This window comes from Schistocerca americana, chromosome 3 (genome assembly GCF_021461395.2).
Source record: "Schistocerca americana isolate TAMUIC-IGC-003095 chromosome 3, iqSchAmer2.1, whole genome shotgun sequence".
In the NCBI taxonomy this organism is placed as follows: Eukaryota; Metazoa; Arthropoda; class Insecta; order Orthoptera; family Acrididae; genus Schistocerca; species Schistocerca americana.
The window spans coordinates 143934420-143959133 of record NC_060121.1 but is presented as its reverse complement, the minus strand read 5'-3'; the positions used below and the strand labels follow the sequence as shown (position 1 = coordinate 143959133).

The following is a 24714-nucleotide window of genomic DNA, read 5'->3' as shown; positions in this document are numbered from 1 at the left end:
CTTCATACAGGGTGTTGGGAAACTCCTGCTACAAACTTGTAGGTCTTACAGAGGGGAATGAGTAGATAATAATTCGAATTGGATCCCATGTCGGAAACGAACCGTTTCTGTGCTTTGGAAACGTACCGTTCCCGTGCTAGAACCATTTGAATATATATATACTATAATGGGCAGGGGTACTACGAATGGAGTGCGGGTCAATACGTTGAGAATGTGGGTTTCGCGGGAGGCGTGCCAGAGATAAATCTCTGCAGTCGTGCTATTCTCTGTGCCCTCGGTGGCTCAGATGGGTAGAGCGTCTGCCATGTAAGCAGGAGATCCCGGGTTCGAGTCCCGGTCGGAGCACACATTTTCATCTGTAAGCAGCTAAGGGTGTTCATGTCATTGTAATTTGAATATATGTCGGTAACGCGGCTACTTCTACAACTGATTGATTAGGTGTGATCCAGTACATCACTTGTTTTACTGTCCACCCATTAATAGCCACAGAAATTGCTCATGTTCTGGCTGACACGCCGTCTTCAACAGCAGTACGATCTCTTCCCTTTCGAGTAGGCTGCGACTCCTCGGAGCACCAAAGTCGTGCCTGCTGACGGTGAAGGTACCCTTTCCGGAAGCCGTTGTGTAATTGTGGCGAAAAATGTATGTGATGGAATCGGACATTGTGGAGAACGAGCCTGATAAAAGGCGACGAGAAATCTTCCATTACTGAGAACTTTGCTTTTAAAAAGGATCATGTCGGTGTGTTCTGCAGACGTGTACTCGACTGTGTTGGTGTAACACTCACACATACGTGAGTGAGGCTCTAACCAGGGCAGAGAGGTAGGATGGACGTCAAACATCAGGCGATCTGACGTAACCACCCCCCTCCCCCCACCATGACTACCCTGTTGCACACCTACCAAGGAAACCTGTTTTCAAACAGTTGTAGTATGGAAACGGTGCGTTTCCTAACATGGCTCCCTATTCAAAATATTGTATAGTCACTCCACTCTATACGTCTCAGAAGTCTGCAACGGGAATTTCCCAACATTCTGTATACCCTACAATAACAAACATTAACAACCCTAACGAACTCTGGCATCGTTCTACCTGTCACATAGAACTGGAACTCTAAAGCATTTACGTAACACCAGAGGCATGCGAGTATATGAAGTTACATCGACATCCGACCATGGTGGTACTTCAGCTTTTTTGTTAGGTACTCTATAATAAATCGCTTTTCAGGAACTCACCTAGAGGTCTTATTTTTGCATAGGTGACAAACCTACCAGTGTATTTGTGCTCACAGCCTGGTTAAAGTATCCTCTAGTTACAGAAGCGAGTGTTGATTCTAGTACGTAGATGGCGAATAGGTATTTGTTTTTCGTGCTTTCTTGTTCTTTGAGAGAATTCTTTCGCATTTTCGATTTCTCGGAACGTCTGATAGGTCGCTGAAAATTGAATCTTATGATACCGAAATCGGTCGGAATAATTGACTCGTGCGGAGAACGCGGCAGGTGGCATAACGCGATTTATCAGAAACTTCGCTCGTTGGAAGAGGAGTCAAAATAAGCGAACACGTCTTAGCTTGTCTGTAGATACTCGACCGTTTCCAAGAAAACGGCGATCAAAGTTTTCTACGTAATTTATAGCCTTTTATCGCGAGATAGCCTCAAACGAAGTTGCGGCACAGCGGTGACCCTCGCGAACTCTCGGTTCCAAACCCGATTATCGTTTTTATATTATTTTGTTTCATTCGTCACTCCAGGTCCGTAGAAGATTACTGCTGGATTGTTTATTAACATATAAATTACAGCCGGGTTTCACAGTGTGTCATACATATATACTACTCGCCATTAAAACTGCTACACCACGAAGATGACGTGCTACAGAGGCAAAATTTAACCGACAGGAAGAAGATGCTGTGATATGCAAATGATTAGCTTTTCAGAGCATTCACACAAGGTTGGCGCCGTGGCGACACCTACAACGTGCTGACATGAGGAAAGTTTCCAACCGATTTCTCATACACAAACAGCAGTTGACCGGCGTTGCCTGGTGGAACGTTGTTGCGATGCCTCGTGTACGGAGGAGAAATGCGTACCATCACCTTTCCGACTTTGATAAAGGTCGGATTGTAGCCTATCACGATTGCGGTTTATGGTATCGCGACATTGCTGCTCGCGTTGGTCGAGATTCAATGTCTGTTAGCAGAATATGGAATCGGTGGGTTCAGGAGGGTAATACGGAACGCCGCGCTGGATCCCAACGGCCTCGTATCACTAGCAGTCGAGATGACAGGCATCTTATCCGCATGGCTGTAACGGATCGTGCAGCCACGTCTCGATCCCTGAGTCAACAGATGGGGACGTTTGCAAGACAACCACCATCTGCACGAACAGTTCGACGACGTTTGTAGCAGCATGGACTATCAGCTCGGAGATCGTGGCTGCGGCTACCCTTAACGCTGCATCACAGACAGGAGCGCCTGCGATGGTGTACTCAACGACGAACCTGGTTGCACGAATGGCGAAACGTCATTTTTTCGGATAAATCCAGGTTCTGTTTACAGTATTATGATGGTCGCATCCGTGTCTGGAGACATTGCGGTGAACGCACATTGGAAGCGTGTATTCGTCATCGCCATATTGGCGTATCACCCGGCGTGATGGTATGGGGTGCCATTGGTTACACGTCTCGGTCACCTCTTGTTCGCACTGACGGCACTTTGAACAGTGGACGTTACATTTCAGATGTGTTACGACCCGTGGCTCTACCCTTCATTCGATCCCTGCGAAACCCTACATTTCAGCAGGACAATGCACGACCGCATGTTGCAGGTCCTGTACGGGCCTTTCTGGATATAGAAAAATGTTCGACTGCTGCCCTGGCCAGCACATTCTCCAGCTCTCTGACCAACTGGAAACGCCTGGTCAGTGGTGGCCGAGCAACTGGCTCGTCACAATACGCCAGTCAATGCTCTTGATGAACCGTGGTATCGTGTTGAAGCTGCATGGACAGCTGTACCTGTACACCCCATCCAAGCTCTGTTTGGCTCAATGTCCAGGCGTATCAGGGCCGTTATTACGGCCAGAGGTGGTTGTTCTGGGTACTGATTTCTCAGGATCTATGCACCCAAATTGCGTGAAAATGTAATCAGATGTCAGTTCTAGTATAATATATTTGTCCAATGAATACCCGTTTATCATCTGCATTTTTTCTTGGTGTAGCAATTTTAATGGCCAGTAGTGTATTATGTACCATACGTGTGCATAGTATTTTCAGAGATAGTTTCTTATATTATTATATATCATTCTTAAATCAATTTTTCTATGTTATTCTAATGTTTATTGTACAGAAATATTTGGTGCATTGCATTCGCTGATACCAATCGTAGAAACATTCGAACACCACGAGCATTTCACGAAGGCAAGTTTGCCACAGCGACATTTGTTCCTATGTATCTTACTCGAGAATGTAACGTCGTTACACACCAGAAGATTTCATTCGTCACCAATACTGCAACGCGCGCATAACGGATCTCTTTACCGAAAACTGGCGCTAGCTATTGATTATGAGTCAAGATACATTACAGGAATTTCACCGAAAACCATTACAAATAATTTTCTCATTCTTTGTTGTTTTTTTTTAATCATTCATTAGAAATACAGTTAATGGACTAATAAGGACAACGTTATTTCAATATATAAGTACATTGGAAAACATTCTTGTAGTAATCTTCTACGGAAATGGGTGGCTAAGTGAATAACAAAAATGAAAATAATAGTCGGGTCTCGGAAACGGGTCGCGAAACTGCGAAGCGGTGACTCTAGCCACTGTGACAAGCCTTTGGCTGTATAATTTACTCGTTATAACGCACATGAAGTACCTCGGTAATCTGAGCGTTGTTTCCTCAGAAACGGTCGAGTATCTACGTATAAGCCGAGACCTGTGTTGGCTTATTTTGACCCCTCTTCCACTGAACGATGTATGTGGGAAATCGGGTTATGGGACTTGCCGTGTTCCCCTCGTCAGCTGAGAAGGAGCTATACTTAAAGTAATAAATTTTCTGAAAGTAAGATGTTTCGGAAAATGAAAATTCCTGGCAAGTGCTCTACCAGGAGAGCTTCTGTAAAGTTTGGACGGTAGGAGACGAGGTACTGGTAGAAGTAAAGCTGTGAGGAGGGGGTGTGAGTCGTGCTTGGGTAGCTCAGTTGGTTGAGCACTTGCTCGCGAAAGGCAAAGGTCCCGAGTTCGAGTCTCGGTCCGGCACACAGTTTTAATCTGCCAGGAAGTTTCATATCAGCGCACAATCCGCTGCAGAGTGAAAATCCCATTCCGATTTCAGAAATTGTTTGACCATTTGGGACCCGTACTAAGCTCTGTACACAGCTTTACATGTAGGATGAGAAACAGTCTTTTCCGACTCCTGCTACCACTAAAGACTGTAATTTATTTAGTACATTTATAAGGTTAGCTTTCTCAAAGGTTTTGGATGTGTGAAAAAATATTCTTATGATGTCCAGTGCATCAAATACCACATTTATATACTGTGCTAAGGCTGATTCGGTTCTTAGCTCGAAAACGAGCTATGCGTGGTTTCATGTCCGGGCAATTTATTACTGTTTTTGGCAAGGATGATGGGAAGGTGACAGGACTATAATTCTCCACGATGGTGCATGACCTTACTTGAGTGACGCCTTTTATCTGTTTTGGACACTATTGGATCTAACTGGAACTGACTCCAGTGTCACATGTTTAAAGATGCAAAGGGGAAAAAAGTGCTCTGCATCATAATGAAAGTTGTCTCCAGTTGGAGTGGAAAGGACTTTTGAGGATGGAAGACCAACATAGATGTAAAAACGCAGTTACTAGTCTAGAGATGGGCAAAACTGTTCTTTTCAGAGATCGGGTCAGAACTGTCCACTCCCTGAAATGAACTAGCTCTTTTTCATGACTCACCACTCATTCACAATAGAAAATAAATGGAAGGCACATTGCCCTTTAAACTTGGTTTATTCCAGTACTATACCTGTTTTTTGATCTTATTTGATCCTATTTTGAAGTAACACAGATAATGAGTAAGAATTTTGTATTGTTTATTGAAATTTCCATGATATGACAAAGTTTTTGATTATTGATTTATTTTGCACTATTGTGGTTTTGGCTTTGTAGCCATTATCATGGTCAAAGGTGAAATAGTCATAAAATATCTTACGTCTGAATGATTGTAATATTGTGACAACAGTCATTCAGACATGTCAGACATGTAATAAATATTTCACCTTTGCATGTGATAATGGCTACAAAGCTAAAATAGCATGCTGATAACGACACTTTTCAGTGCCCTGCAAAACAAACCTCCACATCTAACAATAAATAGTGATAGTGTGAAATGAAGTAATAATGAAACTTAATCAAATGGTTGGATTTTCATTCATAAAGTACAGTATGACTGCAGTCTGCAATGAAGGAAGAATCACTGATAGGTTTATATTACATCCTGAGTCACTTTGAGATAGAAAAGTTGTGCATTCATCTGGTGGAAAAAATAAAAATATTACAATAAAATTCTAAGTATTTTTATCAGGTAGGGAAATTTTGAAAATAAGACTGATTTATACTATGTAAACAAACTTTAATTGCATAAAAATTAACATATAAAAACTGTAATATATTTCAGTATGCACAGTCGACACACGCAACGAGTATATGTTATGTTAAGAGGAGTCGTCAGGAACCTAATCTGATCAGTTTAAACAAATAAAAATAAAATAAAAACAAATGATGTATACATAACATAATTATATAATATACATACCGGTATTACTACGAAGAACAATATCCAGTAGAGACGAACTCCGATGCAGAAGCGCTGAGTCAAGCAGGTCGAGCTGCGAGCTGTATTACTGCATGAGCTAAGACCGCAGAGACCAGAGTGACACCTGAGTTGCTTTGCTCAACGCTCTGACTAGAGTCGAGAACGGAGGGATGAACGTTGAGCAGGTGAGTTCCGAGGGTGGGGGGAGCGGTGAACTGCCACCAGTCACCCGCTCCGAGACAAATCGTCCGTTTTCTTGCGAGCAGGTTGTTGCAAGTAGTTCTTATGTTCTCCGCTAGGAGGCTCTCTGTCCTGTTGCTCGCATCAACTGCCCAGAGGGCAGGACGTGCGACTGAAACGATCGCCGACGGAGTGCGATGCTAAGTTAAGGTACGCCAGACACTGCACGCGGCAGAGGAGGCACAGAGACGGCACGGCATATATGAAACACAAAATCCAATGGGGCACTGCACAATGCAGGCAGCCAAGGCAGAAGCAGGGCAGAGGCCTGCGCTGGCTGTGTTGTGTGGCGTGCAGTGTGCTCTGACCAGCAGAGGCCCCGCTGATCTGCTCCAACTCTCTCTCTCTCTCTCTCTCTCTCTCTCTCTCTGCTGTGGGAAACGTTTGGAGCTACCGTTCTTTTTTTCTGAATCGCTGATTGTTCATTCCTTTGAAAGACTCACCTCTATGAATCAGTTCAGGAGCGGATCCCCCATCTCTAGTTACTACCTCGCATTTCATCTTGCAGCTCTTTCCTGTAATAAGGAACTGCGGAGTTCGTTTCGCTGACGTAACAGCGCTGTTGCCCTTCCAGTGAAGCCTCATTTTTGTGTGGTGGATAAAACGCGGGCAGCGGCAGCTGGCCTTAATGAACGTCCGCTGTCAGACACGTCTGCCGCCTCCAGCGTGCCGGGTTTTTGCAGGCGCTGTTGATGTTTGCTGGCCCGGGTCGCTGCAGGTGGGGGTCGGCTCGCGAAACTTGGCGAACGTGGAGCCCTCCCGCCAACTGGCGGCTTTCCCACGCCCCGCCACAGGATCTCCACCTCGTCGGTTACTTTGCTTCTGACAAGCTGTTTGGAGGCGTGTTCGTCCCGGCTTCCGCGCTATACTTGACGTATGCTCGAGCTGAAGAACGATCGAAGACAAAAAGGATAACTGTCTATTAAGAAAATCAAAACTCAACTGTAATGTCCTTGGATGAGTAGCAACACAACTACATACAGAAATGTCACTCCTGTGACGTCTGTGATGCGTTTACAAGAAGAACTCTTAGAGTCAAGGTAGGCGGTGGCGTTAGGACATGGTACGTTACTGGACGCACGCTGCAGGCGTACGACAGATGTAGTGCTGCTGAAGACCACATCTACGTCTACATATATACTCCGCTAGCCACCAAGCAGTGTGTGGCGGAGGGCACAATCCTTGCCTGTTATTCCCCCCCCCCCCCCTTTTGCTCCGCTCGCGGATCGCACGATGGAAAAACGACTGTCTGAACGCCTCAGTACGAGCTCTAATTTCCCTTTCCTTTGAATGGTGATCATTGTGCGATTTGAAAGTTGGTGGTAATTTTTTTTTTTATTTATGAATTTTGCCAGCTATGGACCGCATACAACTTAGGACTTATGGTGTTTCTTTTTCTTCCGTTCTTCCCAGTACTTCATTTTCTCGCCAACTGCTCGTCTCTGTTCATCTGTCCACACTCTCTTGGGTTTAGGTTTTGGCTCATCTTCTTCATAGCTTGCGTTTTCTATAAGCAGCCTGAAGTGATTCCTGTCACGTATTATTTCTTCTGTAACACCTATTTTGTTGGCGTCTTTCTTTACTGCTTCTATCGATCCTACAGCTTTTTTCAGCTTACTAACGTAATTAAAAATTTTCGTTGTAATCCGTGTTTCTTCCATTCTTTTTAAATGTCCATAAAATTTTAGCTGTCTCTTCCTCATTGTATCTGTGATCTTTTCTGTATTTTTGTATAGGTCTTCATTTCTCCTTTTAATCCACCCATTTTCCTTGTTTTTCTCAGAACCTAGAATTTTTCTTAGTATTTTTCTCTCTTTTTTTTCTAGTTCTCTTAATTCACCTTTCTTATTCAATGTTACGCACTCTGACCCATACGTTGCTTGTGTCCTAATAACTGAATTATAATGTTTAATCTTCGCTTGTATGGATATTGATTTCTTATTGTAGTAGTTTTGTGTTAATTTATATGCAAATTCTAACTTATTTATTCTTTCTTTATTTGTTGTGTTATCCAGTCCATTGGCTTGGATCCACTCCCCCAGGTATTTGAATCAATCAACTCTTTTAATTTTTCCATACTTTGTTTTCATAAACTTTTCTGTGTTATGTTTGTGTTCTATATACTCGGTTTTTTCATAGGATATTTTTAGCCCAGTCTTTTCAGCAATCTCGTGTAACAGATCAAGCATAACTGTTGCGTCTGTACGGTTTTCAGTTATCAATGCCATATCACCCGCAAAGGCTAAACATTTCACTTCAAATTTGTTCTTTCCTTGGCCCATGCTTATACCCTTTGTGCCTCGGTTTTTTAATGTGCTTTCCCATGTTTTTACTATTTTATCTAAAACCAAGGTAAAGAGAAGTGGGGACAGTCCGTCTCCTTGTCGAACTCTTGTTTTGATTTTGAATGGTTCAGAAATTTCGCCTTGAAACTTAATTCTTGATGTTGTATCTGTGAGCGTTTGTTCAACAATCCCTGATTCATAAAGTATCTGGAATAGTGTTCGTCTGTCAACTGAGTCGTAGGCCTTCTTGAAGGCTACGAAAGTAACTACTGTATTTTTATTTTGTATAGCTCTCACTCTCAAAATTCTTTTTAAATAAAGAATCTGTTCTACACATGATCCACCTTTTCTAAATCCTGCTTGATATTCTCCTATAATAGGTCCTGCTTTCTCCTCTATTCTATTTAAAAGTGCTTTAGAAAGTATTTTGTATGTCACTGGTAACAAGGATATGCCCCTGTAGTTGTTGGTGTCTGTTTTATCTCCTTTTTTATGGAGAAGGTGGATCAATGCTTGTTTCCAGTCACTGGGTATGATTCCTTTTGTCCAAATGTCTCTAGTTACTTTGTGAATTTTCTGCCACGCGGGTAAGCCCCCTAGTTTCCACATTTCTGCTACTAACCCATCCTCACCTGGTGCTTTGTTATTCTTCAGTGCTTTGATAATGATTTCTATTTGTATCTTGGTGGTAATAATATGTGCTCTACATCACCGGCGAAGATCGGATTTTGGAATTTAGTGAGCAGCCCCTTTCGTTTAACGCGTCGTCTATCTGCAAGTGTATCCCACTTCAAACTTTCTATGAGATTTGTAACGCTCTCGCGTTGGCTAAGTGTTCCAGCCACGAATCTTGCCGCTCTCCTTTGGACCTTTCCAATCTCCTGAAAGAGACCCAACTGGTAAGAGTCCCATACAGACGAACAATACGACTGGACGAACTAACATATTGTAAGCAATTTCCTTTGTTGAAGGACTGCATCGCTTCAGAAATCTACCAATAAACCGCAATCTAAAGTTAGCCTTGCCTATTACTTGTGTAATCTGATCATTCCATTTGAGATCATTTCGAATAGTCACACCCCAGATACTTGACGGATGTTACCGCTTCCAAAAACTGGGCATTTATTTTGTACACGTACAGCCGGCCGGAGTGGCCGAGTGGTTCTAGACGCTACAGTCTGGAACCGCGCGACCGCGACGGTCGCAGATTCGAATCCGGCCTCGGGCAAGGATGTGTGTGATGTCCTTAGGTTAGTTAGGTTTAAGTAGTTATAAGTTCTAGGGGACTGATGACCTCAGATGTTAGGTCCCATAGTGCTCAGAGCCATTTGAACCATTTGTAACCTATATAAACAATCTTGAAGACAATGCTCTCATTAATCATATAGTAAAATCATCCAAGGATCAATACAAATTACAAAATGTGAAAGGTGGCTACACTGAGCCACAGCGCCAGAGATTGCGCCAAAGAGTATTATTCAGCCGCCTCCACTGGCAGTTCTTATCGAGAAGTCGTGGTGGAGAGTGCTTGTTGAGATGTAGCAGTGGTGAGTCGTTGTTGAGAAGTTCCCATGGAGAGTGCTTGTTCAGAACTTGTAGTATTGTTTTGATGGGCTAGACACCAGATGTTGTTGGATTAGGGATGCTGTAATGTGCTTTTCGTCAATATATATGAAGGTAATAAAATTCCTTTTTTTAATTTATTTCAATGTCTTAAACAATAATGCCTCTTGGTCACAGCATCTGGCTCGTGTTCTTGTATTAGACTGTATTTCTGGTTTCTATGTGCAATTATAGTATTTCTGTTTATTTACGTCTTCTGTAAGTGTCGCGACTCGGGTTTCAGTATTGACACATTTATTAGTTAACTGTTCATATTGTTGTGTTAGAGTGCAATCCGTGACATGACGCCTCAAACCGCGCGGCTACTCCGCGCCTTTTAATCTGTGTGAAGATGCTTTATGTAGTAGTTACAGGTATGTTCACAGCTTCCTTCTTTCACATTTCCCGCTCTTCCCATCATAGAACTAGCGGTTCCTGGCCACAGGGAGCGCTTTCCAAGTAGGGGGCGCAGCGACTGCTGTCTGCGGCACAGTGGTCGGCGGCATCAAGTCGCAGTCGGCTCGTTTGGGAGTGAAGCACTGTGTGATGCCCGGGTTTGATCGCGTTGGCCGTTAGGATTTGATACGAGGCCTGGTGACGCGGCGGATCTCCGACGTCATTCCCAAGTGCACATTACTGCAGGTGATCTTGACCCTGTTTATTCCCTGAGCCCCAAAATGTATTTCATTTGTACTGAATCTCGTTTGTGGATTCAGTTTTTATGAAAAAATGTGTGTCTTGGAGACTTTGATTCATTAACTCCTTTGGTCTTCGGATTATGGGATTTCCTTGCTGTCCATCGGCCCAGTGAGCTTGGAGCTGGTTAAGCACGTTTACCGGCTGAGTCTGGAGCAGGTGATCTACATCTACATCTACATTTATACTCCGCAAGCCACTCAACGGTGTGTGGCGGAGGGCACTTTACGTGCCACTCTCATTACCTCCCTTTCCTGTTCCAGTCGCGTACGGTTCGCGGGAAGAACGACTGTCTGAAAGCCTCCGTGCGCGCTCTAATCTCTCTAATTTTACATTCGTGATCTCCTCGGGAGGTATAAGTAGGGGGAAGCAATATATTCGATACCTCATCCAGAAACGCACCCTCTCGAAACCTGGACAGCAAGCTACACCGCGATGCAGAGCGCCTCTCTTGCAGAGTCTGCCACTTGAGTTTGTTAAACATCTCCGTAACGCTATCACGGTTACCAAATAACCCTGTGACGAAACGCGCCGCTCTTCTTTGGATCCTCTCTATCTTCTCCGTCAACCCGATCTGGTACGGATCCCACACTGATGAGCAATACTCAAGTACAGGTCGAACGAGTGTTTTGTAAGCCACCTCCTTTGTTGATGGACTACATTTTCTAAGGACTCTCCCAATGAATCTCAACCTGGTACCCGCCTTACCAACAATTAATTTTATATCATCATTCCACTTCAAATCGTTCCGCACGCATACTCCCAGATATTTTACAGAAGTAACTGCTACCATTGTTTGTTCCGCTATCATATAATCATACAATAAAGGATCCTTCTTTCTATGTATTCGCAATACATTACATTTGTCTATGTTAAGGGTCAGTTGCCACTCCCTGCACCAAGTGCCTATCCGCTGCAGATCTTCCTGCATTTCGCTACAATTTTCTAATGCTGCAACTTCTCTGTATACTACAGCATCATCCGCGAAAAGCCGCATGGAACTTCCGACACTATCTACTAGGTCATTTATATATATTGTGAAAAGCAATGGTCCCATAACACTCCCCTGTGGCACGCCAGAGGTTACTTTAACGTCTGTAGACGTCTCACCATTGATAACAACATGCTGTGTTCTGTTTGCTAAAAACTCTTCAATCCAGCCACACAGCTGGTCTGATATTCCGTAGGCTCTTACTTTGTTTATCAGGCGACAGTGCGGAACTGTATCGAACGCCTTCCGGAAGTCAAGAAAAATAGCATCTACCTGGGAGCCTGTATCTAATATTTTCTGGGTCTCATGAACAAATAAAGCGAGTTGGATCTCATACGATCGCTGTTTCCGGAATCCATGTTGATTCCTACATAGTAGATTCTGGGTTTCCAAAAACGACATGATACTCGAGCAAAAAACATGTTCTAAAATTCTACAACAGATCGACGTCAGAGAAATAGGTCTATAGTTTACCACATCTGCTCGACGACCCTTCTTGAAGACTGGGACTACCTGTGCTCATTTCCAATCATTTGGAACCTTCCGTTCCTCTAGAGACTTGCGGTACACGGCTGTTAGAACGGGGCAAGTTCTTTCGCGTACTCTGTGTAGAATCGAATTGGTATCCCGTCAGGTCCAGTGGACTTTCCTCTGTTGAGTGATTCCAGTTGCTTTTCTATTCCTTGGACACTTATTTCGATGTCAGCCATTTTTTCGTTTGCGCGAGGATTTAGAGAAGGAACTGCAGTGCGGTCTTCCTCTGTGAAACAGCTTTGGAAAAAGGTGTTTAGTATTTCAGCTTTACGCGTGTCATCCTCTGTTTCAATGCCATCACTATCCCGGAGTGTCTGGATATGCTGTTTCGAGCCACTTACTGATTTAACGTAAGACCAGAACTTCCTAGGATTTTCTGTCAAGTCGGTACATAGAATTTTACTTTCGAATTCACTGAACGCTTCACGCATAGCCCTCCTTACGCTAACTTTGACATCGTTTAGCTTCTGTTTGTCTGAGAGGTTTTGGCTGCGTTTAAACTTAGAGTGAAGCTCTCTTTGCTTTCGCAGTAGTTTCCTAACTCTGTTGTTGTACCACGGTGGGTTTTTCCCGTCCCTCACAGTTTTACTCGGCACGTACCTGTCTAAAACGCATTTTACGATTGCCTTGAACTTTTTCCATAAACACTCAACATTGTCAGTGTCGGAACAGAAATTTTCGTTTTGATCTGTTAGGTAGTCTGAAATCTGCCTCCTATTACCCTTGCTAAACAGATAAACCTTCCTGCCTTTTTTTATATTCCTATTAACTTCCATATTCAGGGATGCTGCAACGGCCTTATGATCACTGATGCCCTGTTCTGCACTTAAAGAGTCGAAAAGTTCGGGTCTGTTTGTTATCAGTAGGTCCAAGATGTTATCTCCACGAGTCGGTTCTCTGTTTAATTGCTCGAGGTAATTTTCGGATAGTGCACTCAGTATAATGTCACTCGATGCTCTGTCCCTACCACCCGTCCTAAACATCTGAGTGTTGGTGGTGTCTGGGTTTCTTTCCTGTCGGGATAACTTGCCTCCCGGCGCTGGGCAGAATCAAAGGGCTGCCTGAGATGTGATGGTGTTTGGTTTGTTTGGCGCTCAACAGCGCGGCCTTCAGCGTCGGTCCCAATTTTTTCATAGTTCAGTTTCTTTTATACAATACAATCTAGTCACTGTCACGAATGATGATGATGAACTAATGAGGACAACACAAATACCGAGTCCCTGGGAAGAGAAAATCCCCTACCCGGCCGGGAATCGAACCTAGGACCCCACGATTCAGCGGCAGCAACGGTAGCCGCTAGACCACGAGCTGCGGACAATGCCTGAGATGCGGTTCAACTAATCGCATTATTGGTTCTTATGCTCAGCAGTAACTCTAACACGGTAAAAATATTCAAAATTTTGTAAATGGTTGGAGAACTGTCTACTTCTGGATTGGTTGTGCCTGCTAACAGAATCTTTTCTTGACAGAACACCCCATTACAGGAAATCGTGAAAGGGGCCAGTGGTGCCGCAACTTAGACGCTGCCTTAGTTGTTCCAGTTTCACTGCTGTTGTGACACACGTAGAGGATACCGAACTTGTGGGCCCCATGGTTCTCTTGTGGACCGGCGTCCGGCGTGTATCAGCACCAGAAATCGTCTTCGCCGAGTCTGCCACCATCTGTATCACCTCACGCCGCAGAGAATTAAATTACCTAACCCTGATACGGGCTTCTACCGTAGTGTTTTTGGTATATTTTTCTTGTTTCCCTACTATGCTGTTTTAATTAATGAGAGTTTGAGTTTCACTCTATTGTGTTAACGCCTTACAGGGCATTGTGGGTGGCAGTTGCCCATGTTGTTCCATAAATTTTGTTGTCTGGTGCTGGCAAGTTTTAAGTTTTCGAAGAGCCGTGATTAGTCGTCTCTTAATATGTTAATTTTTTCAAAGATTTTTTTATCTGTCACTGGTCAAGTTTTCTTAATTAAAGGGTCTTTTAGAGGTGGAGGCAGTATGAAAATGGAATGCATTTATAAGTAGTTGTCCTTGAGACCAATTATGTTCTTGGTTTCATGTTAATTGAGATCCTGTTTGTAAATTTGAACTGTGGTATAGGAGTTTACAAGGCCGGCTGGTACTCTTTACCAGAATAATTACGCTGCATGTTGCCACTCATAGTTTTTACCGTTTTTCCCTAAATGTGTAAACCGAACATTAGAGTAAGTTCCATTACTTTTTGCTCAAGTTTTACTTAAGTGCCCTGTAGGCTTGTTCTTGAATTATTAAAGAAAATTTTGGATTCAGTCTGTTTTAAATTTATTAAGCGGTAATAGCCCTTCTACATTCAAATGTTTGCCTATTGTTAAACTGGATGTTTGCTCTTTGCGATCTTTTATAATAAATGTTTCACAAATGGTGAATGCTGTTCACCCGTCCCCCGGTCCAGCCCTTCCACGCAATTTATCCTGAGCGCCTGGGCACCATTTGATTCATATCTTACCTTGTTATTCTTTATTTTCCAGATTTGCGGCACAAGTGTCGTGAGGATAAATTATCATTTGGTATTACTTACGATTTCCGACACTGCTAGCCACTGTGTATCGTTCTGGAGACGTGTCTACTCAATTCCCGTACTCCAGATGGGCGACTTCCGGCGTTTCTTCCCCATTTTTTTCACCCACGTTGATTACAACACTTCACTTGCACTTTTTGCTGTGTGCTGAACGTTAAGTGTGTTTACAGAGTTTAGTGCTGCCAGCTGTCACTGTGTGTTTACACTCCGTCTTTTGTTTGTCTTGCGTGTATGTACATTGAGAGTTTTTCCTCTGTTTGCTCGCACGTGTGCGTCTGTGTGTGTGTGTGGGGGGCGGGGGGGGGGGGGTGAGAGAGAGAGAGAGAGAGAGAGAGAGAGAGTGTTTCTTATTGTTTTCGTGGCTAACATGATCAGTGAGTGATTGGTTATTTTGATTTGGTCATTAATTACTTTCTTTTTCATTTCAACGTTTCTTTGTATCTGAAAGTTTTCCTATAATGTAAGGAGTGTTTTGGCGTGATTGTCCACTCTTATAATTTTCATGACCTGTTTCATGTTGAATGTTTCATGTCCATGTTGTATCAGGTATTCAGCAAATATAGAACATGTATTTTCATACTTCCATTTTCTTGGATGGTCCTTATACCTAGTTTTGAAATAATTACCTGTTGTTCTCAGATACACTGCTTCACCTTATCTGCATTACTCTTTTCCTAGGTTGCGTGATACAAACTGCCAATGTCCTCCTCTACATTTCACAGGTGCTAGCACGCAAACAAAGTGTTTTCGAAGATAAGTTTACCATCGAAACCTGGTAGAAAATCCAAAGCGATTCTGGTCGTATGTGAAGTATGTTAGCGGCAAGAAACTATCAATGCCTTCTCTGCACGATAACAATGGAGATGCCATAGAAGACAGTGCTGCCAAAGCAGAGTTACTAAACACAGCCTTCGGCCGGCCGGAGTGGCCGAGCGGTTCTAGGCGCTACCGTCTGGAAGAGCGCGACCGCTACGGTCGCAGGTTCGAATCCTGCCTCGGGCATGGATGTGTGTGATGTCCTTAGGTTAGTTAGGTTTAAGTAGTTATAAGTTCTAGGGGACTGACCACCTCAGAAGTTAAGTCCCATAGTGCTCAGAGCCAAACACAGCCTTCCGAAATGCCTTCACAAAAGAAGACGAAGTAAATATCCCAGAATTCGATCGAGAACAGCTGCCATTATGAGTAATGTAGAAGTAAATATCCTAGGAGTAGTGAAGCAACTTAAGCACATAATAAAAGCAAGTCTTCGGGTCCAGGCTGTATACCAATTAGGTTCCTTTCGGAGTATGCTGACGCATTAGCTCCTTACTTAACAATCATATACAACCGATCGCTCGACGAAAGATCCGTACCCAAAGACTGGAAAGTTGCACAGGTCACACCAATATTCAAGAAACGTAGTAGTAGTAGTCCACTAAATTACAGGCCCATATCATTAACGTGGATATGCAGCAGGATTTTAGAACATATACTGTGTTCGAACATAATGAATTACCTCGAAGAAAACGGTCTATTGACACACAGTCAAAATGGGTTTAGAAAGCATCGTTCCTGTGAAACACAACTAGCTCTTTATTCACATGAAGTGCTGAGTGCTATTGACAAGGGATTTCAGATCGATTCCGTATTTCTGGATTTCCAGAAGGCTTTTGACACTGTACCACACAAGCGGCTCGTAGTGAAATTGCGTGCTTATGGAATATCGTCTCAGTTACGTGACTGGATCTGTGATTTCCTGTCAGAGAGGTCACAGTTCGCTGTAATTGACGGAAAGTCATCGAGTAAAACAGAAGTGATTTCTGGCGTTCCCCAAGGTAGTGTTATAGGCCCTTTGCTGTTCCTTATCTAAATAAACGATTTGGGAGACAATCTGAGCAGCCGTCTCCGGTTGTTTGCAGGTGAAGCTGTCGTTTATCGACTAATAAAGTCATCAGAAGATCAATATAAACTGCTAAACGATTTAGAAGAAATATCGGAATGGTGCGAAAAGTGGCAGTTGACCCTAAATAACGAAGAGTGTGAGGTCATCCACATGAGTGCTAAAAGGAACGCGCAAAACTTCGGTTACACGATAAATGAGTCTAATCTAAAAGCCATAAATTCAACTAAATACCTAGGAATTACAATTACAGTAATTTAAATTGGAAGGAACACACAGAAAATGTTGTGGGGAAGGCTAACCAAAGACTGCGTTTTATTGGCAGGACACTTAGAAAATGTAACAGACCTACTAAGGAGACTGCCTACACTACTCTTGTCCGTCCACTTTTGGAATACCGTTGCGCAGTGTGGGATCCTTACCAGATAGACTGAGTACATCGAAAACGTTCAAAGAAAGGCAGCACGTTTTGTATTATCGCGAAATATGGGAGAGAGTGTCACAGAAATGATACAGGATTTGGGATGGACATCATTAAAAGAAAGGCATTTTTCGTTGCGACAGCATCTTCTCACGAAATTCCAATCACCAACTTTCTCCTCCGAGTACGGAAATATTTTTTTGACAGCGACTTACATAGAGAGGAACGATCACCAAGATAAAATAAGGCAAATCAGAGCTCGTACGGAAATATGTAGGTGTTAATTCTTCCCGCGCGCCATACGAGCTTGGAATAATAGAGAATTGTGAAGGTGGTTCGATGAACCCTCTGCGAGGCATTTAAATGTGATTTGCAGAGTATCCATGTAGATGTAGATCAAACTATCCAACAACCAACGCACCTGGTAATGTACCTTTGACACACCTTGTACATATTGCATCAAGTGTCAGAGTAAAGATGAATTTACACTCTGGATGCCTCATCGAGCCTCTTCAGTTGACGGGTTGCCATAATGCATAATGTACTGTTGTGTACAGAAGTTAGTTTGATTTGAAATTTACTGTCCTAATATTTCGTTGTTACCCTATGTCTTTGTTTTTGAGCAGCTCATATCATGGTTACTTATAATAACACGACACCAATAAAGCAATATTTGACTGTCCTGTTTATAGAACCTACTCGTATAATTTTAATAAACCAAATAATATCTCAAGCAAGCATTTCCCCTTTTACGAAAGAAAAAGTTGTTTATTGGTACAAAATAGTTATATTAGTGCCTTACATATGGCTTCGGTGATTCTAAGAGAGCAAAAACTTGTTAACTTGTTACGTAGGCCCTATCTTCGGTTTTTGGAGGACGTGGACCACTGAGAAGAGTTCCGGCAGCAGCCGTGCGCCACGATAGCGGCCAGACTTAACGCTAATTCCGCCCACCTTGTCCTGAGGCCGAAACTTGTCGAAGGGAAGACGGTGCGCCGGGCTGGCCACCATACTCATTTTGCATGGGCTGATTAATATTGACTGCCTCCGCCGATACAAGTTGGCTCCGAAGTTGGCGGCACTGCGGAAGTGTGGTGCCCCAGCCTCGGCAGCGGCGAGCGAGCGCGCAAGTTTTAAGTAATTACTTTATATCGCGCTGCTTCTGTTCGCCGGAAGAGGCCGCGCGTTTGTCGAGCAAGTTGGGAGGCTGGAGAGACCGGGTCATTAGTCAAATTAAGCCGCCCGGCCCCGCTAATCGAGTCCCTATCGGTTAGCGTCGTTGCAGCTGCAGGCTGCTGGCCCCCCTCCCCGTGAAACTATACGACGACGAGTGAGTTCGAGAGCCATTGGAAACGTTCGGACTCTAGTCCGTCAACTCTCGTTTTCGAGGATAAACTTTTTACTTGTCAAGCAAAGCGCCTTCACACATCAATGGAAAAATGAGGATACGGAAACCATAACAACAGGCAGCTACTGATATACTGCCTACTCACGGATATTACTGTCTCCACTTGCTAATTAGGCGCTGTTGGCCGTTTACTTATTTGTCCTAATAGTATATCAGACATGAAAGGGAATCAAATGTATGAACAGTGCAAACGAGTAGTTTATTTACATGGCTTTAGAAGTATCCATCAGTAAGGTCAAATCATTTACATATGTCATTATTATTGTTGTTGTAGTCTTCTGTCCGAAACACGATTTTTTCCATCTCTACACGCTAGACTATCCTGTACGCGACTCTTTCTGTTATGAGGGCTATTCGGAAAGTAAGGTCCGATCGGTCGTGAAATGGAGATCACTGTCAAAATTTAAAGCGTTTTATTTCCAACTGTTAGCTATTCCGAAATCAGATACTGGATTGTAAGGCGTACCCAGGAGCAGATATAGACTCAGATGACAATATAGTAGTGATGAAGAGTAGGCTGAAGTTCAAGACATTAGTCAGGAGGAATCAATACGCAAAGAAGTGGGATACGGAAGTACTAAGGAATGACGAGATGCGTTTGAAGTTCTCTAACGCTATAGATACAGCAATAAGGAATAGCGCAGTAGGCAGTACAGTTGAAGAGGAATGGACATCTCTAAAAAGCGCCATCACAGAAGTTGGGAAGGAAAACATCGGTACAAAGAAGGTAGCTGCGAAGAAACCATGGGTAGCAGAAGAAATACTTCAGTTGATTGATGAAGGGAGGAAGTACAAACATGTTCCGGGAAAATCAGGAATACAGAAATACAAGTCGCTGAGGAAGAAATAAATAGGAAGTACAGGGAAGCTAAGACGAAATGGCTGCAGGAAAAATGTGAAGACATCGAAAAAGATATGATTGTCGGAAGTACAGACTCAGGCATACAGGAAAGTCAAAACAACCTTTGGTGACATTAAAAGCAACGGTGGTAACATGAAGAGTGCAACGGGAATTCCACTGTGAAATGCAGAGGATAGAGCAGATAGGTGGAAAGAATACATTGAAAGCCTCTATGAGGGTGAAGATTTGTCTGATGTGATAGAAGAAGAAACAGGAGTCGATTTAGAAGAGATAGCGGATCCAGTATTAGAATCGGAATTCAAAAGAGCTTTGGAGGACTCACGGTCAAATAAGGCAGATGGGATAGATAACATTCCATCAGAATTTCTAAAATCATTGGGGGAAGTGGCAACAAAACGACTATTCACGTTGGTGTGTAGAATATATGAGTCTGGCGATATACCATCTGACTTTCGGAAAAGCATCATCCACACAATTCCGAAGACGGCAAGAGTTGACAAGTGCGAGAATTATCGCACAATCAGCTTAACAGCTCATGCATCGAAGCTGCTTACAAGAATAATATACAGAAGAATGGAAAAGAAAATTAAGAATGCGCTAGGTGACGATCAGTTTGGCTTTAGGAAAAGTAAAGGGGCGAGAGAGGCAATTCTGACGTTACGGCTAATGATGGAAGCAAAGCTAAAGAAAAATCAAGACACTTTCATAGGATTTGTCGACCTGGAAAAAGCGTTCGACAATATAAAATGGTGCAAGCTGTTCGAGATACTGAAAAAATTTGGGGTAAGCTATAGGGAGAGACGGGTCATATACAATATGTACAACAAACTGAGAGGCACCCACATGCCTTGCTCATACTGTGGCATCAAGCAGTCAGGCCTGCAAGATGAGTGGTCTGCCAAGCGAGTGGATTCATTCTTATTTATCGAGTAACATGAACTCTCGTACTCCCAATTAAGTTACAAATTATCCTCCTGTATGAATAATATGCAACGGAAATGCACATCTGGCTATCAGTGATTTACAGAACTCAGACTGTTCACTACACATTGGCGATACCACATTTTCTTTATGTCTTTTATTTAACGGCTTTTATCAAAACGTGGCCACCGCACTGAATATGAATGGCGCACACATTATAAATTCGGGACATCATGACAACATACAATTCCAAGGAAAAGTCCACCAATCTTTTTCTTTTCACTATCTTATTTATTCTGATGATTTCTGTAACCTAAACACACACATTCTATAACCTACAACAATAACACATGAGAAATTCCGCCCAGTGGGCATGGCTTTACATTGGTGAATCTCTATATTATGGTCTCGTAATTATTTAACGCTACAGTGCACTTTCTGGATAGGATGGTGGATCTTTTATTATTTCTCACACTTCGACTCTCACAATCATCATCACGAAACTTTCCTCCAGACCGGGCGGTACAGAAGGATCAAGCATAACCCACTAATCTTTTGAAACTACCTCGCTACTCTCCCATGCAAACCACACATACCCAAATTACATGACATACACCACACTACAATATGAAATACTACACAGGTAATAGTCACAACATTATCAGTTTCAGCTTTCCCACTTCAATTAATATTTGTCCCAGTTTCACATGACACTGCCCCACTTCGTAATTCTACTTCCCTACTATGAACTCTGGAGATATATGCACGTCTTCCTGTGCAATACAAGCCAAGTGGCGTTGCTGGGTAGACGGCCGACTCACTTTGTTTCTCTCTCAGAGTTTGAATCTAGTGTCACACGGATTCATATCACGCAAAGTAATATTAAGAACGTATTCATCACACACGCGAGTCCTCAACTGATACCATGGACGAGTACTTCTCTTTATCCTTTGTCTCATACACAGTTTGAGACTCACACAGTACTCACCACGTGGAAGTACTCGTCTCTAATTTCAAGTCCTGCACACGCCATTTCTTAAATATTTCAACTTATGGTACACACGCTATTTCTTAAATATTTCAACTTATTGTACACACGCTAGTAATTCAGCTTAACCTAAGCACACGGAAGTATTTCAACTTAATGCTACACGTGGTTTCATTGTGACCGTTGGTCACTTCCGAAGATTACTACAATCCCATTAATATTACCTGCCTGACATTTAGTTCTCCCCACAAAAGTTCCTGAAATAGAGAAATTATTATTTCAAACTACTCTTAAATATCCCACATGCATACCATATCTCCACTCTTTCGTCATTACGGAGCACAACTAAAACAGGTCATAATAGCACAAGATGCAGCGGCAGAGTGCTGAAACATGGCCGTTCTCGAGGTCCTCTCGCACCTCCGCTGAAGTGGGGGAGCACCTTCTACCGTATTGGTCAGCCACATTTCAGGCGCTCAAAGCTCAGGTAAGTTTCATCTCTTTGGTCCCACCAAAGGATCGTCTCAAAGATGATCATATATTCACATTCACTATCTGCGGTTAGCAGATGACCATACATTCATTCATTTCACAGATCTCACCAAACTGGATGTAGGGATTTACTTTGTGGGAGTGCACATGTGATCAACTAAATAAATAAATTGTCATTCTTTCCCACTCTGGTATCCGGCTTCGCTGTATTAATTGAAATTGAGTTATTTTACAAAAAAAATGTGTTGTTCTGACAAAAATAATGAAGTATGTTGTACCTATTTTCAATATCGGGCGGTACTGTATCCTTTCAAAACAAGTGAGAATGGAATTCTGCTACCTAGGCAGTAAAATAACCAATGACGGACGGAGCAAGGAGGACATCAAAAGCAAACTCGCTATGGCAAAAAAGGCATTTCTGGCCAAGAGAAATCTACTGATATCAAACACCGGCCTTAATTTGAGGAAGAAATTTCTGAGGATGTACGTCTGGAGTACAGCATTGTATGGTAGTGAAACATGGACTGTGGGAAAACCGGAACAGAAGAGAATCGAAGCATTTGAGATGTGGTGCTATAGACGAATGTTGAAAATTAGGTGGACTGATAAGGTAAGGAACGAGGAGGTTCTACGCAGAATCGGAGAGGAAAGGAATATGTGGAAAACACTGATAAGGAGAAGGGACAGGATGATAGGACATCTGCTAAGACATGAGGGAATGACTTCCATGGTACTAGAGGGAGCTGTAGAGGGCAAAAACTGTAGAGGAAGACAGAGACTGGAATACGTCAAGCAAATAATTGAGGACGTAGGTTGCAAGTGTTACTCTGAGATGAAGAGGTTAGCACAGGAAAGGAATTCGTGGCGGGCCGCATCAAACCAGTCAGTAGACTGATGACCAAAAAAAAAAAGCTGTACCTTCCTGATACTTCTCTACATAGTCGCCACTCCGACTAAGACATCTGTCGTAGCGTTGAACCAACTTCACAACACTCTCGCCATAGAAGGATAAAAGGAAACCACCTGTGCTTTATCCCAATTCTCTACTCCGATACGCAGTTCGTTTTCTGTGCAAAAATGTTTTCTTCATAGCCAGCATTTCATGCGGTCAGAGATGAAACTCAGGAGGAGCCAATTACGGACTGTATTGCAGGTGATCAAACACTTCCCATCGAAAACGCTGCAGGAGCATCATCATTGCCCCAGCAGAGTGCGGCTGAGAACTGTCATGAAGAAGGAAACGCATTACAGTTACATTGTGTGGGCAGCGTGACATCAGGCGAGATCCCTCACCAGCCCCTCATACTCAGCCGGAGACACTATCTTATAAGCATCTTTACGTGCTCACTGTGCGCTCAGAACTGAAAAGAGCGAACGTGACGATGTCGATGGGCATGCTAGAGACACTGCCCAACACATCGAATCTTCACTATGGTTTCATTTTGGACCCCATTGGACCTTACTTTCCGAATAGCCCTCTTATAAGCGTTTGAACTATTGCATCCACTTGACCTGCTTAAAGTATTGAAGCCTCCACCACCATGACCCCCACACATTACTATCAAATACCGAATCAAAACTATTCCTTGATGTCTCTGAATGTGTCTAGGACCCATTCCGCCTTATATTCAAGTTGTGCTGTAAAGCTTTCTTCTCCCCAATTCTTAGTAGTACCTCTGTATTAGATAGTCGATCTACCTATCCAACGTCAGCATTCTTCTGTAATACCAGAGTTTTCCTGTTGTCTGTTTTGTGACCACTCCACTTCCATTTATGGCTACACTACAAGCAAGTGCATTCAGAAAACAATTTCTGACGCTTACATCTATATTCGATGTTAACAATTCCCTGTTTTCCACAAACGCTTTTTTTATTGCCAGTACGCATTTTATATGGTCACTATATCGACAGTCATAAATTTTGTTGCCAAATAGTAAAAGTCATGTGCTACTGTTGTTTCAGCATGTTACCTACGAATTTTATTCTCCAGCATAATCCGATTTAATTCAAGTACATTCCATTGCCCTTACTTAACTTTAATGGATCATGTGTAAATTGAAGGAGGAGGGTAGAGAAATGGAAGGGAAGGGGTCAGTGATATCAGCTGCATCAGGACAATGTGTGGCATCAGCGGTGACGAGTGAAAATGGGTACCAGACTGGGATTCGAACCCGGGATCTCCTGCTCAGTAGACAGTTGTGTTAACCACTGTGCCACCCGGACACAGAGTTCATCGCAGCTGTGCGGACTATATCGTCGTGCCTCTCGGCCGACCCACATTCCCACCTAGCAGCACCTACCCGCAATCCCTGCCAATGTGCTCCATGCTCGCTACTTAGAGACTCCCGCAGGTGGTCGGACGTATTGTGCAGCCACACTGAATGTGGTGCATCCACTGCCCATCAAGGAGAATCAATTATATTAATGTGTGGTGTCTATACTTTCCGACATATCCGAAAGAATAGACATCACGCATTCGTGTAATTTATGTAATGTTCATCTTATAACGTGTTTTCAACACATTATGGACTCCCTTCAACTGTTGTTGTAAGACCTTGGCGGTCTGTGACAGATTTACAACGTCTTCGGCGAACCACAAAGTTTTGTATTTCTTCTCCCTGAAGTTTAATTTCTTTCCCAAATTTCATTTTGGTCTCCTTCGCTGGTCGCTTACCTTGGATAACATCTGGGATAAGCCACAAACCTGACTCACTCACTTCTCAACTGCTACTTTCATCTCACACGCTTTAACTCGCTGAACAACAGTCTGCTTCCCGTGGAAGTTGTAGATACCTTCTCGTTCCCTGTATTTTATCCCAGAAAACTTACAGTTTCGGGTAGTGTATTACCGACAAAATTTCAAACTATGTCACAAACTATGGTTTCCCTTCTCTGTATCTTCTAAGCTCACTACTGCTTTAGCGATCCCAAAGTTGAGATAGTGTAGCGACTGACTGAAGGAAGTGTTGTGTTGTTTGTGTGAGTGGAAGATTAATTGATTAATAACGCTAACACTATTTACATTTCAAACATTATGCA

At 43.0% G+C, this 24714-nt stretch overlaps 1 non-coding gene across 1 annotated transcript; it reads left to right on the top strand.

Annotated features, from left to right (window-relative positions):
• The first annotated feature begins 270 nt into the window (after nucleotides 1-270).
• On the top strand, nucleotides 271-345 carry Trnat-ugu. The gene has a single exon. It is a non-coding gene; the product is annotated as a tRNA-Thr (tRNA).
• Nucleotides 346-24714: the final 24369 nt, after the last annotated feature.